Raw genomic sequence first — 13,285 nt, forward strand, 5'->3', positions numbered from 1 at the left:
TGATTCACTGCTATTTCTTAGGGAATACACAATAAATAGAATTAGGGTTTCATGCTGCCCAGGCCCATTTAGAAAGCTTTTATTTAAAGACTATGTAAACCCTGTTTTAGACACAGAAAAACACGAACGTGAAGTGAGTGAGGATTAGGGTTTTAGTCTTGTGTGAGTTTGTGAATTGTGAGCCATTCATCCATCTTGTTGATGTGTGAATTGGACTGAGTTTTGAGTTGTAATTTGTCCACTCTAAGCTTTGAAGTACGAGTGTATTTGTTTACTTGATTGAAGCTTTTAAGCAAGATCAAGTGTGTGTTCTTGAAGTGTGTCTTCTTTATTTTTGGTATTTGTTCTAGTATCACTGTTGTGATTGAGGGGGGGTGAGTAGGGTCTCTTATCTAAGAGTTCTTAGATAGAAATCACACGGGTAGAGATTAGGTGAAAAGACTGTAACTTGAAGTTGTTTGCTGAGAGTCTTTGAACTAATTATGTTTAGTGGATTTCTTTCCTGGCTTGGAATCCCCCAGAAGTAGGTGTGTTTGCACCGAACTGGGTTAACAATTGCTTGTGTCGTTTTTCAATTGTTTCCTCATTTTTAGTCTGTTCATATTTCACTTGTTATTCAGATATTAGTGTCGTGACATTACCTTCGACATCTCATATCTGATACCAGAATTTCAATTGGTATCAGAGCAGGCATCCTGCTCTAGTTCTGGGTGAGATCTTGGGACATTACTTTCTGGTACTATGGACAGAGACGGAGGATCTGTAAACAAACCACCAATTCTGGATGGATCTAACTATGATTACTGAAAACCTTGAATGGTAGTCTTCTTGAAATCTTTGGACAATAAGGCTTGGAAAGCAGTTCTAACAGGCTGGGAACATCCTTTCATTACTGAGGATGGAAAAGTTACAACCGATAAGAAGCCTGAGGAAGAATGGACCAAGGAGGAAGATGAACTAGCTCTTGGAAACTCTAAAGCATTGAATGTTATATTCAATGGGATTGATAAGAACATCTTCAGACTAGTAAACAATTGTGAGGTGGCTAAAGATGCTTGGGATATTCTCAAAACCACTCATGAAGGTACCTCTAGAGGGAAGATGTCTATATTGCAGCTGCTTACTACCAAGTTTGAAAATTTGAGGATGAAAGAAGATGAGAGTATTCATGATTTTCATATAAATATCCTTGAGAATTCCAATTCCTCAGGTATCCTGGGTAAGAAGATGTCAGATGAAAAGCTTGTGAGGAAAATTCTCAAGTCACTTCCCAAAAGATTTGCCATGAAAGTGACAGCCATAGAAGAATCTCAAGATATCTGCAAGATGAGAGTGGATGAGCTAATTGGATCCCTCCAAACATTCGAGTTGGGAATGAGTGATGGATCTGAAAAGAAAGTCAAAAGCATAGCCTTTGTGTCCAACACTGAAGATAAAAAGGAGGAAAGTAGTCATGATACTGATGAAGGTATGTCAAATGACTTAGTGCTACTTGGAAGACAATTCAACAAAATCCTGAAGAGGATGGATGTGAAGTCAAAGTCTAATGTTAAGAACAACTCATTTGACATCAGTCGGTCCAATGATGCTGGAAGAAGAACAAGATCTGAAGAAAAATTCAAACAGAGCAAAGGAATTCAGTGCCATGAATGTGAAGGGTACGGTCACATTAGAGCTGAATGTGGGACCTATCTCAAGAAACAAAAGAAGAGTCTTGCTGCTACTTGGTCTGATGATGACTCTGAAAGTGAAACAAAAGGAGAATCTACCAATCTTGTGATTGCTTTGACTGGGAGATATGATCCTGATGAAGATTCTAGTGATGATGAATTAACCTTTGATGAATTAGCTACTTCTTACAGGAAGTTGTGTTTCAGAAGTGAAGAAGTGTGTCAACAAGTGGAGAATCAGAAGAAACTAATAACCCAACTAGAGGTTGAGAAGACAGAACACTTAGAAACCATTTCTAATTTGAAGATTGAGGCCTTGTTCCTAAATTCCAAACTGGATGATATTACTAAGACTGTCATAATGCTAAACAGTGGATCTGACACCTTAGACAAAATCCTTCAGGCTGGAAAGATGACAGGAGACATGACTAGCCTTGGGTTCAATGAATCTTCTCCTGATTGTAGTCCCTCTGATAGCAAACCAAAGATGTCATATCAGGTGTCTCAACATTACAAAGGAAGACAACATGAGTACTCAAAAAGAAAATACCAAAGATGGAGATGTCATTACTATGAGAAATTTGGTCACATAAAACCATTCTGCTTTAGGCTGTATGGTTATTCCAGTCCTACTCATCAACCTAGACTCAAACAACACATCTCTTCTAACAGAAAACATTGGGCTCCTAGGGTTGGTGCTACTAACTTGATAGCTCACACTTCCTTTAGAGTCTCAGCCAAAGAAGATTGGTACTTTGACAGTGGATGCTCCAGACACATGACTGGAAGCAGAAATCTGCTGGTTGACCTTCAATCTCATGTCACTAGCTATGTAACTTTTGGTGATGGAGAAAAGGGTGAAATCAAGGGGATTGGAAAGCTAAACTTCTCTGGAGTTCCTAACCTTGATAATGTGTTGCTTGTTAAAGGATTGACTGCAAACCTGATCAGCATCAGTCAACTATGTGATCAAGGTCGCAACGTGAACTTCACAAAAACTAAATGTTTGGTTACTAATGCAAAAAATGAAGTGTCATGAGAGGAGTCAAATCCAATGACAACTGCTACATGTGGATTCCTCAAGAAACTATCCATTCATCAATATGTGCTCTAGCTAAAGAAGAAGAAGTGAAACTATGGCATCAAAAACTGGGTCATCTGCATCTTAAATGGATGAAAAGGATCATATATGTTGAAGTTGTCAGAGGAATCCCAAAATTAAAGATTGAAGAAGGAAGAGTATGTGGTGAATGTCAGATTGGAAAGCAGACAAAGATGTCACATCAGAAGATCAAACATGACACCACATCTAAAGTGCTGGAACTTCTCCACATGGACTTGATGGGACCTATGCAGGTGGAAAGTCTAGGTGGAAAAAGGTATGCTTATGTTGTGGTGGATGACTTCTCCAGATATACCTGGGTGAATTTTATAAGGGAAAATTTTGATGTGTTTGATGTGTTCAAACACCTTTTCCAAAGACTTCAAAGAGAAAGAGAGAGTCATGTTATCAGAATCAGAAGTGATCATAGGAAAGAATTAGAAAATAGTAAATTTGTTGATTTCTGCTCATCTGAAGGGATTGGACATGAGTTCTCTTCTCCCATTACCCCTCAGCAAAATGGTGTGGTGGAAAGGAAAAATAGAACTCTCCAAGAATCTGCTAGAGCTATGATTCATGCTAAGAAGTTGCCTTACCACTTTTGGGCTGAAGCTATGAACAATGCTTGCTATGTTCATAACAGAGTAACCTTGAGAAAAGGGACCTCAACCCCTTTATATGAAGTATGGAAGGGAAGAAGACCTACTGTCAAATACTTCCATATGTTTGGTAGTAAAAATGCTATAACCTGGCTGATCGTGAACAAAGAAGGAAAATGGACCCCAAGAGTGATGAAGGAATTTTTCTGGGTTACTCAATAAACAACAGAGCCTTTAGAGTTTTTAATTCCAGAACTAAAGTTATGATGGAATCTATCAATGTTATTGTTGATGATCAAGAGACTGATGTCACAGACGATATTGAAACATTTCTGAATGATGCACCAGTTGAACCTTCTGATAAAAGTAGTGAGAGTGAGTCCACCCAAGCTGAACCTGAAACTGATCAAGTAAACAAGGGACCCTCTATCAGAATTCAGAAGGATCATCCTAAAGATCTCATTATATGAGATCTAGATAAAGGAGTCACCACTAGATCAAGGGAAGTGATCTCACATGCCTATTTTGTGTCAAATATTGAGCCTAAGAATGTTAAAGAAGTTTTAACTGATGAATTTTGGATCAATGCCATGCAGGAAGAGTTAGGCCAATTCAAGAGAAATAAAGTATGGGAATTGGTTCCAAGACCTGAAGGCATAAATTTTATTGGAACAAAGTGGGTATACAAGAATAAATCTGATGAAAAAGGTGTGGTTACTAGGAATAAAGCAAGATTAGTAGCTCAAGGATACACTCAAGTTGAAGGAGTTGACTTTGATGAAACATTTACACATGTAGCTCGCTTGGAGTCTGTTATATTATTACTAGGACTGGCATGTATTCTGAAGTTTAAACTGTTCCAAATGGATGTAAAAAGTGCCTTCTTAAATGGCTACTTGAATGAGGAAGTATATGTTGAACAACCAAAGGGATTCACAGATCCAAATCTTCCAAAGCATGTGTATAAGTTGAGGAAAGCTCTTTATGGATTGAAACAAGCTCCTAGAGCTTGGTATGAGAGACTCATAGTGTTTCTCATTGACAATGGATACAGAAAGGAAGGCATTGATAAGACTTTATTTGTCAAAGATGAAGGAGGAAAACTCATGATTGCTCAGATCTATATGGATGATATTGTGTTTGGTGGGATGTCAAGTAAGATGGTTCAACATTTTGTTGAACAAATGCAGTCTGAATTTGAGATGAGTCTTGTTGGAGAACTAACCTATTTTCTTGGCCTGTAAGTCAAGCAGATGAAAGATTCTATCTTTCTATCTCAAAGTAAATATGCCAAGAATATTGTTAAGAAGTTTGGCATGGAGAATGCAAGTCACAAGAGGACACCTGCTCCAACTCATCTGAAGTTGTTGAAAGATGGAAATGGTGTCAGTGTGGATCAAAGTCTCTACAGAAGCATGATAGGAAGTCTGTTATACCTTACAGCAAGCAGACCTGACATTGCTTTTATTGTAGGTGTGTATGCTAGATATCAAGTTGAACCAAAGGTGAGCCATATAAACCAAGTGAAAAGGATCCTGAAATATGTCAATGGCACTTGTGACTATGGGATGCTATACACTCATGGATCTGAATCTGTGTTGTCTGGCTATTGTGATGCTGATTAGGTTGGAAGTGTTGATGATAGGAAAAGCACATCAGGAGGATGTTTCTTCTTGGGGAACAATTTAATATCATGGTTTAGTAAGAAACAAAATTATGTTTCTCTGTCTACTGATGAAGCTGAATACATAGCAGCTGGAAGTAGTTGTTCTCAACTGGTGTGGATGAAACAAATGTTGACTGAATACAATGTCACACAAGATGTCATGACATTGTACTGTGACAACCTAAGTGATATAAACATCTCAAAGAATCCTATTCATCACAGCAGGACCAAACATATTGATATCCATCACCATTTTATTAGAGAACTTGTGGAGGATAAGACTGTAGTCTTAGAGCATGTTGCTACTGAGATGCAGTTAGCTGATATTTTTACAAAGGCTTTGGATGCAAATCAATTTGAATTCCTGAGAGGAAAATTAGGGATTTGCATTTATGAAAATTTGTAGCAATTAATATGGAGTGGAAAAAGTAATCAAATTATTGTCTATTTTCCTAAAATAAAGTGCCCCCATTATGGTAAATCATCACCTTGTTTTGGAAATACCATCTATTCCATCTTCACACGCTACCCCTATAACATCATTACCTACTCCAACTCTTCCATCTTCCTTTTCCTTCTCCATAAACCTCTTCTAGGGCAACATTACTTTTTCCAGAAAAACTCCAAAATGTCACAACACCAAGATACATCTACTTCAAAAAATACTAAGTCTACTCCAAAAGTTAGTGTTGTTGGTGTAAGCCCTAGAGGCCAATACTTTTGGTACTTGTATCGAATTATTTATTAATAATAAAAGGCTTTTTCTTTGTTATGTTTGTTTAATAAAGTCCCTAGAATAGATAGTCCGTTTAATGTATCAAGTGTGACTTAATCATGAGATCACATTAAACATAAGGACACTATTCTGAAAGTATCCGTAGTCGAGCTTTATTGTGAAGTGGGATAACATTAAAGCATTAAGACTATTATGTATATAGAGTGATGATCACATCTCATGGATCATGGATAAGGAGTTATCAAGTCTTAAACATAGGTATGAATATTAAGAGTAATATTTATACTAGATTGACCCGTTATGAGAATACTATATAGAATGTTATGCAAAGTCTCATAAGTTATTCTCATGGTGATAATGGTGTATACCACCCTTCGACCTGAAACCACTATGGACCCTAGATGTAGAGTCGAGTGCCTTATTGTTGATCAAACGTTGTCCGTAACTGGATGACCATAAAGATAGTTGATGGGTACTCCACGAAGCATGCTAAGGGACATGAGTGACCTAGATGGAATTTGCCCATCCTGCGTAACATGATAAATGTCTATGGGCCCAATATTGAACTGGACAAGGATGACATGGTCTATGCCTTGTGTTCAATATAGACGTAAGGGCAAAAGGGTAATTATACACATAATTATTATCACAGAAGGATTTGTCAGATAACATGACATTTTCGTGTCTTGGGTAGCAGTGATGTGTTGCTAGATACCTCTCACTGTTTATTATGTTAAATACGTCATTTAATATAATTGCCAATGCCGCGAAAACCTACAGGGTCACACACAAAGGACGGATTGATGAGAGATAGAGTAACTAAGGAATACCATAATGTACGGTGCCTTTATGTGAATTGTAGAACATCGTAAGGTACAATGTACTTAAGTAGAATACGAAATATGGTAAGGTACCACGCGCTTAAGTGATTTTGGCATATTATAAGATATGGGCCATATACACTTGAGTGGGCTTTTTAGCTTGCAGCCCACACAAGTGGTTCTATAAATAGAACCCTTGTGTAGAAGCATTTGTGCAGTTGCAATTTCGTTTCTTTCTCTCTCTCTCTCACTCAAAGCCTTCATTCGTAGCAGCTAGCACTGAGATTGAAGGAATCCATTCGTGTGGACTGAGTAGAGGCGTTGTCATCGTTCAACGTTCGTGATCGCTCCGTAGATCTGCATCAAAGGTTACAATCGCCACAAGAGGTAACGATTCTATCACTGATCATGCCCATTCGTAAGGATCATTAAAGGAGAAATTTTCAATTCTGCTGCGTTTTGGATCGCCATTCTCCTTTAGTGGTATCAGAGCCACTTACGAAACCATGCATTTGATAGCTGTTTATTTTCTGTATTTTCTGTATTAATACGATTAAAAGACAGAATGAATCAAAGAATAAACGAGTAATTAAATTGAGATCGATCAAGTTATATATATGATATAAGTAATCCTGATGCAAAATACGGTATATATGATATACTGTTTCTGTTTCGTTCATTCAAACACTTAATGGTTGTTTTCCTTTGAGCGATCAATGGTCGTTTGCTTCTTGATCCGACATTAGTATGGTGAAGCAATGACGTATTGATCAATCATACCGAATCAACAATCGAGATGTGTTTGACGGTCTGAAATTGGTGCATTAGGGTTAATGACGGCACAAGGGTTGTGTTGTCAAAGAGTTATGCATTAGGGTTAATGACGGCGCAAGGGTTGTGTTGTCAAAGAATTATGCATTAGGGTTAATGACGACACAAGGGTTGTGTTGTCAAAGAGTTATGTGATTAGGGTTGTGACTGCGCAAGAGTTGTGCTTTAAAGTATCAAGTGTTGATGCGAAAAACGACGTCGATTTCAAATGAATTGTTCATTAAAATTTTCGGCTTGGCGGAAGAGGACCCCCGACTAACTCTGCGTAATGTGATTGATCGCTGAAATTTAATTTGGTTTTAATTAATTAAAATAATTAAAATTAATAATAATAATAATAATGTGTTTATTATTATTGTCTTATGGTGGTCGGTTATGGCCTTAGTTTTCCTTTATTTTGTTTTGGGTTTTAAAATACGACCTGCGTGTCGTGCCTCTCTTTTAATCTCTTAATGTAACTTCTTTTCTCATCTCACTCCCTCGTATGTAAAACGAGTTTCTTTTATGTAATGTAATGTTATGAAGAAAGAGAAGAATTCAATATCAAAGGAGGACAACCTTGAAGATCTTGCTTGGAGAAGCTTAGATCGTTATTAGGTTAGCTTAGGTTCTCTCATTGACTTGGGAGAACAATTGCGCTAGGGGCCATAACTGTTTCATTATGTATGTATGTTGATGCATGTGAATGTATGTTGATGCATGTGAGAGACGATTTATATGATAAATAAGCCGGTGAGATCAGAATAATTGCAAATTCTCTCAAATTAAATATTAAGTTTATTCTTTCCAAGTTTTAACACTCATCAAGACTAGTATCGAATAATGTAGGTTTCGCCTACGCGAGGTGCATGTTCTATATTAGTAAGGTACGATGGGATAATTGTAATATCCAATTGTTAAAATAATGGGTCAAACTTAACTAAACAAATTATAATAAGATTATATATGTTTGGAAGCAAGAGTTGGAAATGATCCATGTGATGGATTGAAATAAGGAGTTATTCACCCAACTAAAATATTCGAGAGTTGTATTAGATACAATTGGAAGGAGTTCCTACCTAAATAACCTAGTTTTGTGTAATCCGCCTACGCGGACTTAAAACAAAGTGAAATATGGATCTCGACCCACTAGAAAATCTTCCAACGGGATTTTCCGAATCAAATGGTGAGGGTCATTTGTTTTGAGTAAAATAGTGGGAGCATATTTAATTAAAGGCCTAATTAAATATGTTATTGATACTTATATTTTCATTATTTTCATGTAGATTACCATGACAACAAACACCTCTAACAACATTTTGCGATCAATCCTTGACAAAGAAAAATTGTCTAGGACAAATTTTATGGATTGGCACCGAAATCTGAGGATTGTCCTCAAACATGATAGAAAGTTGTATGTCTTGGAGAAACCTGTTCCTGAAGAGGAACCTCCTAGTTTTGCACCTAAGGCAGAAAGAGATGCTTATAAGAAGCATGTCGATGATGCCAATGAAACTGCTTGTCTCATGCTAGCTACCATGAACTCAGAGTTGCAAAAGCAACATGAGAACATGGCAGCGTTCGATATGATCGAACACCTCAAGATTTGAAGTTTCAAAAGCTCTTTTTCAAGGCAAGTTAGCTGATGGAGCCTCTATAGGTCCCCATGTGCTCAAGATGATTGGGTATGTGGAAAACCTTGAGAGGTTGGATTTTCCCCTCGGAAAGGAACTTGCGAATGATTTCAATATGAATGATATGGACAAATCTCTTCCTGACCTATTATTAATTAGGAAAGTTTCCATAGTGCCTAATCGATTAAGGATGCAATCTAATCAATTAGAAGAACTTTTAACCAATTAAAATATGTAACCGTTGTAGAGTTTTCTTTTTTAGATTATTGTTGTCGTATTTTAAAAGGTTTTAATTGATTATTTGTTAGGGAGTAGTCATTAAAACATTAAAATGATTTATGTATTGTTTTTTTTTAATCAAATATTTTAATATACATAGAGATTTTCCTTATTTAAAAAAATATCAACTTTTTGAATAAAAATATTTCTTCTTTTGTTTTTTCACGAAAATTGTTATAGTGTCAAATTTGAAGACTAATACTATACGGATTTAGTTTAAAAGTTTAAAAATCCATATATATATATATAAAAGCAATAATGAACGAATTAAAATAATTGGTTCATTTTAAGTGCCACCTTACCTTCTTTTTTGCTATGATGCATGTTCAATTTGGATAAGCATTTTTTATCATAATAAAGAGATTGTGTGTTAACTTTATTAGTAGTGCAGTATCTTCGATCCCACTTTAAATATTAGGTCACTTTATGTCCTTCTTGTTTCGTCTATCATGATGAGTTCTAGACAATAAATCTTTTTTGTGGAAGTTTTTATAAATCTTTCATGATAAGTTAACACACAATGTTTCGTCTAGGCAGAAAGAGATTGTGTGTTAACTTAATTGATATATAAAAATTAAGAAAAATATTTTTATAAAATTTATGGAAGTTTATTTTTTAAACGTCGTAGAATATTATACAATTAAAATAAATCTATAAAAAGAAGCCAAACTATTAATCTAATTGACTCGGATATTTGAGTTCATCATCTGATTAGATCTTATAACATGCCTGGGCCCCTAGTTTTTATTAGGTAAGCTAAAAATGTTATTTAACAAAACAAAATAACATTCAGAAAAACTGGAGATATAAAACTAATCCAGAAAACTAAAATAAAAAAATAAAAAAAAAGAGTAAAATAAAATTAATCCTGAAAATTGAAATAAATAAAAATAACAATAAAAAAAGTAAAAAATTTCACAAGTTAGAAATATTTTCTTCGTAACTGGATTTCTTTCTACAATTTTCTCCTTTGTCTTAGAGATTATTTATGTATAAGACTTTCACTTTTGGTAAAGCGATTTTGCAAATATCTAATATTTATTCTTATTTCTTCTTCATCCATATATATATATATATATATATATATATATATATATATATATATATATATATATATATATATATATATATATATATATATATATATATATATATATATATATATATATATATATATATATATATATATATATATATATATATATATATATATATATACTCTAATACCTTTCTAATTGATTGAAGGTTTCTAATCAATTAATTGTCCATATTTGCTTTCAAATGATTTATCAATGGATAAGGAGTTTGAAAATATTTAGAGTTTGTATGATTCTCTTAATATCTCAAAATTTATTCTTGTTTCTTTTATAATAAAATTGTTCAAAGATTAAGAAAAAATCTAAAAGCATGACTAAGAAGTTTTCACATTTTTAATCCTTCAACTTTTAAGGTTATAACTCAAATTCTTAAAGTTCTTTTACTTGATTCAACAACGTCTAGCACTTAACTAATATATGTTTACAAAGGAGCTTGAGATATTCCTTCTTTGATTGGATCACATCATCAGAAACCATTAGAAGGAGTCGTCATGATCAAAAACTCTTTGACAAATGTCATCAACATATTTGATAATTATTGTGAGAATTTTGATCGAACTCTAATCTCGACAATGATAACTTGATATTTCGACGAGAGTAGTGCATGTTGTAGTCAAAGTTTGTTCAAACATGTTGTCGAAATATGTTAACTTATATTCTAAGTTAGTATGTCGAATTAGGCCTTTGTTTAAGCCCGATTATTTAAGTTAATTTGTTGCTTAAGTTAGCTTATTAGTCTATAAATAGACTAGTTCTCTTAGGTTATTGAGAGAGGTTAATTGTTGGTATTCACTTGTAATCTTTGAACCCTTATTGAGCAAGTGAATAGTAAAACAATTTTAACCAATTCTTTTGCGGCTTCTTGCCTCTCATCTCTCTTTCATAAACTTAATAAGGTTTCTTGTGTTTGTTCAAGAAACTTAATCTTTATCTCATAACTTTGTTCTGTTAATGGCGACATCGTTTCACAACAAGCTGGTGCGGTGAGCGTGGAGAAGAAAGATGTTGTCAACAAAGTATGAGATTGAGAAATTCACTGGTGTGAATAATTTTGGTTTGTGGCGCTTGAAGATGCAAGCCCTTCTTGTTCGACAAGGTTTGTTAGAAGCGCTGAAAAGAACGGACAAGATGGATGTTTCCCTATCGGAGAAGGAGAAGACAATGATGGTCGAAAAATTCCACAACGCCATTGTATTGAGCCTTGGTGATAAGGTTCTTCGACAGGTTTCAAAGGAGAAAACTGCAGTTGGTGTGTGGACAAAACTTGAAAGTTTGTACATGACCAAATTGTTGGTCAATCACCTCTACTTGAAGCAAGCTTTGTATTCATTTAATATGAGTGAAGATAAAACCTTGGTTAAACAACTTGATATGTTCAACAAGTTGATTCTTGATCTTGAAAATATTGAGGTCAAGATTGATGGTAAAAATCAGCGTTGTTGCTATTGTGTTCTTTACCTAAGTCTCATGCTCACTTCAAAGAAACTCTCTTGTATGGAAGAGGTCTGTTGACCTTTGAAGATGTTCAATCTGCCTTGCACTATAAGGACTTGAACGAACAAAAGGAGCAAAAGTCTTCCACAGTGGTGAAGGTTTGTTCGTTAAGGGAAAATTCTTGAAGAAAGGTGGTAGGTTTGAAAAGAAGAAATGTACATTTCTACAAAATTCTTATGGTGGTAATGATCCTGCTATTAAGTGTTATAATTGTAAGAATGAATGTCATACACAAAAAAGTATACCCTGATCGACTGAATAATCATGGTGGAAAGGATAATGGTAATGCGACCATTATGCAAGATGGTTGTGAATTATCTAGTGTCATGGTGGTTTCAAGCAGCGACTTTAGCAAGGAGTGGATTTTGGATTCAGTTTGTACTTGGCACATGAATCCAAACAAGGATGTGTTTGAGGAATTATGTGATCAAGATGGTGGATCAGTGCTGCTGAGAAACAACAAAGTATGCAAAATTGCATGTGTTAGATCTGTAAGATTTAAGCTCCATGATGAGTCAATAAGGCTATTGGTTGATGTCAGGTAAGTACCTGATCTTAAAAGAAATTTGATTTCTCTTGGTGAATTCGACAAGAAAGGATATGTTTTCAAAGCAGGGGTTGAGGTTGTAAGTGGTTCAGCAGACGTGGCATCCACAAAAACTGTGTCGAAGATTGAGCTATGGCCCAAGAGACTTGGCCATTTCAGTGAAAGAGGCATGGTCGAATTGTCGAAACAAAATCTATTATGTGGTGACAAGGTCAAAAAACTAGAGTTCTGTGAACCTTGTGTATTTGATAAATCATGTAGAATGAAGTTTAACAAAGGTAAACAAAGAACACATGGATCCCTTGATTACATTTATGTGATCTTTGGGGGCCTACAAGGAATCCTTCACACTAAGGTGCAAAGTATTTCTTATCCATAGTTGATAATTATTCTATAAAGTTATGGGTATTCATTCAGAAAGTTAAGGATGAAACTTTTGAAAATTTCAAGAGTTGGAAGACCCTGGTCGAAAACTAAAATGGCAGGAAGGTCAAGAGGTTGAAGACGAACAATGGTCTTCAATTTTACAATGAGGCTTTCGACAACTATTGTGCTGCATTTGGTATTGCAAGGCACATAACTACTGTAGGTACTCCCCAACAAAATGGTTTGACTGAAAGGTTTAATCAAACCATTTCGGAAAAGGTTATATGCATGTTGGTTAGTGTTGGATTAAAGAAGATGTTTTGAACTGAGGCAGTCATGACTGCAACTTACTTGATAAATAGGTGTTCCTCGACAAATTTGGGGATGAAAACACATGAATAAGTTTGGTCAAAACACCCATCTAATCTCGACAGACTTAGAGTATTTGGTTGTTTATCCTATGC

Source organism: Lathyrus oleraceus, chromosome 3 (assembly GCF_024323335.1).
Source record: "Lathyrus oleraceus cultivar Zhongwan6 chromosome 3, CAAS_Psat_ZW6_1.0, whole genome shotgun sequence".
In the NCBI taxonomy this organism is placed as follows: Eukaryota; Viridiplantae; Streptophyta; class Magnoliopsida; order Fabales; family Fabaceae; genus Lathyrus; species Lathyrus oleraceus.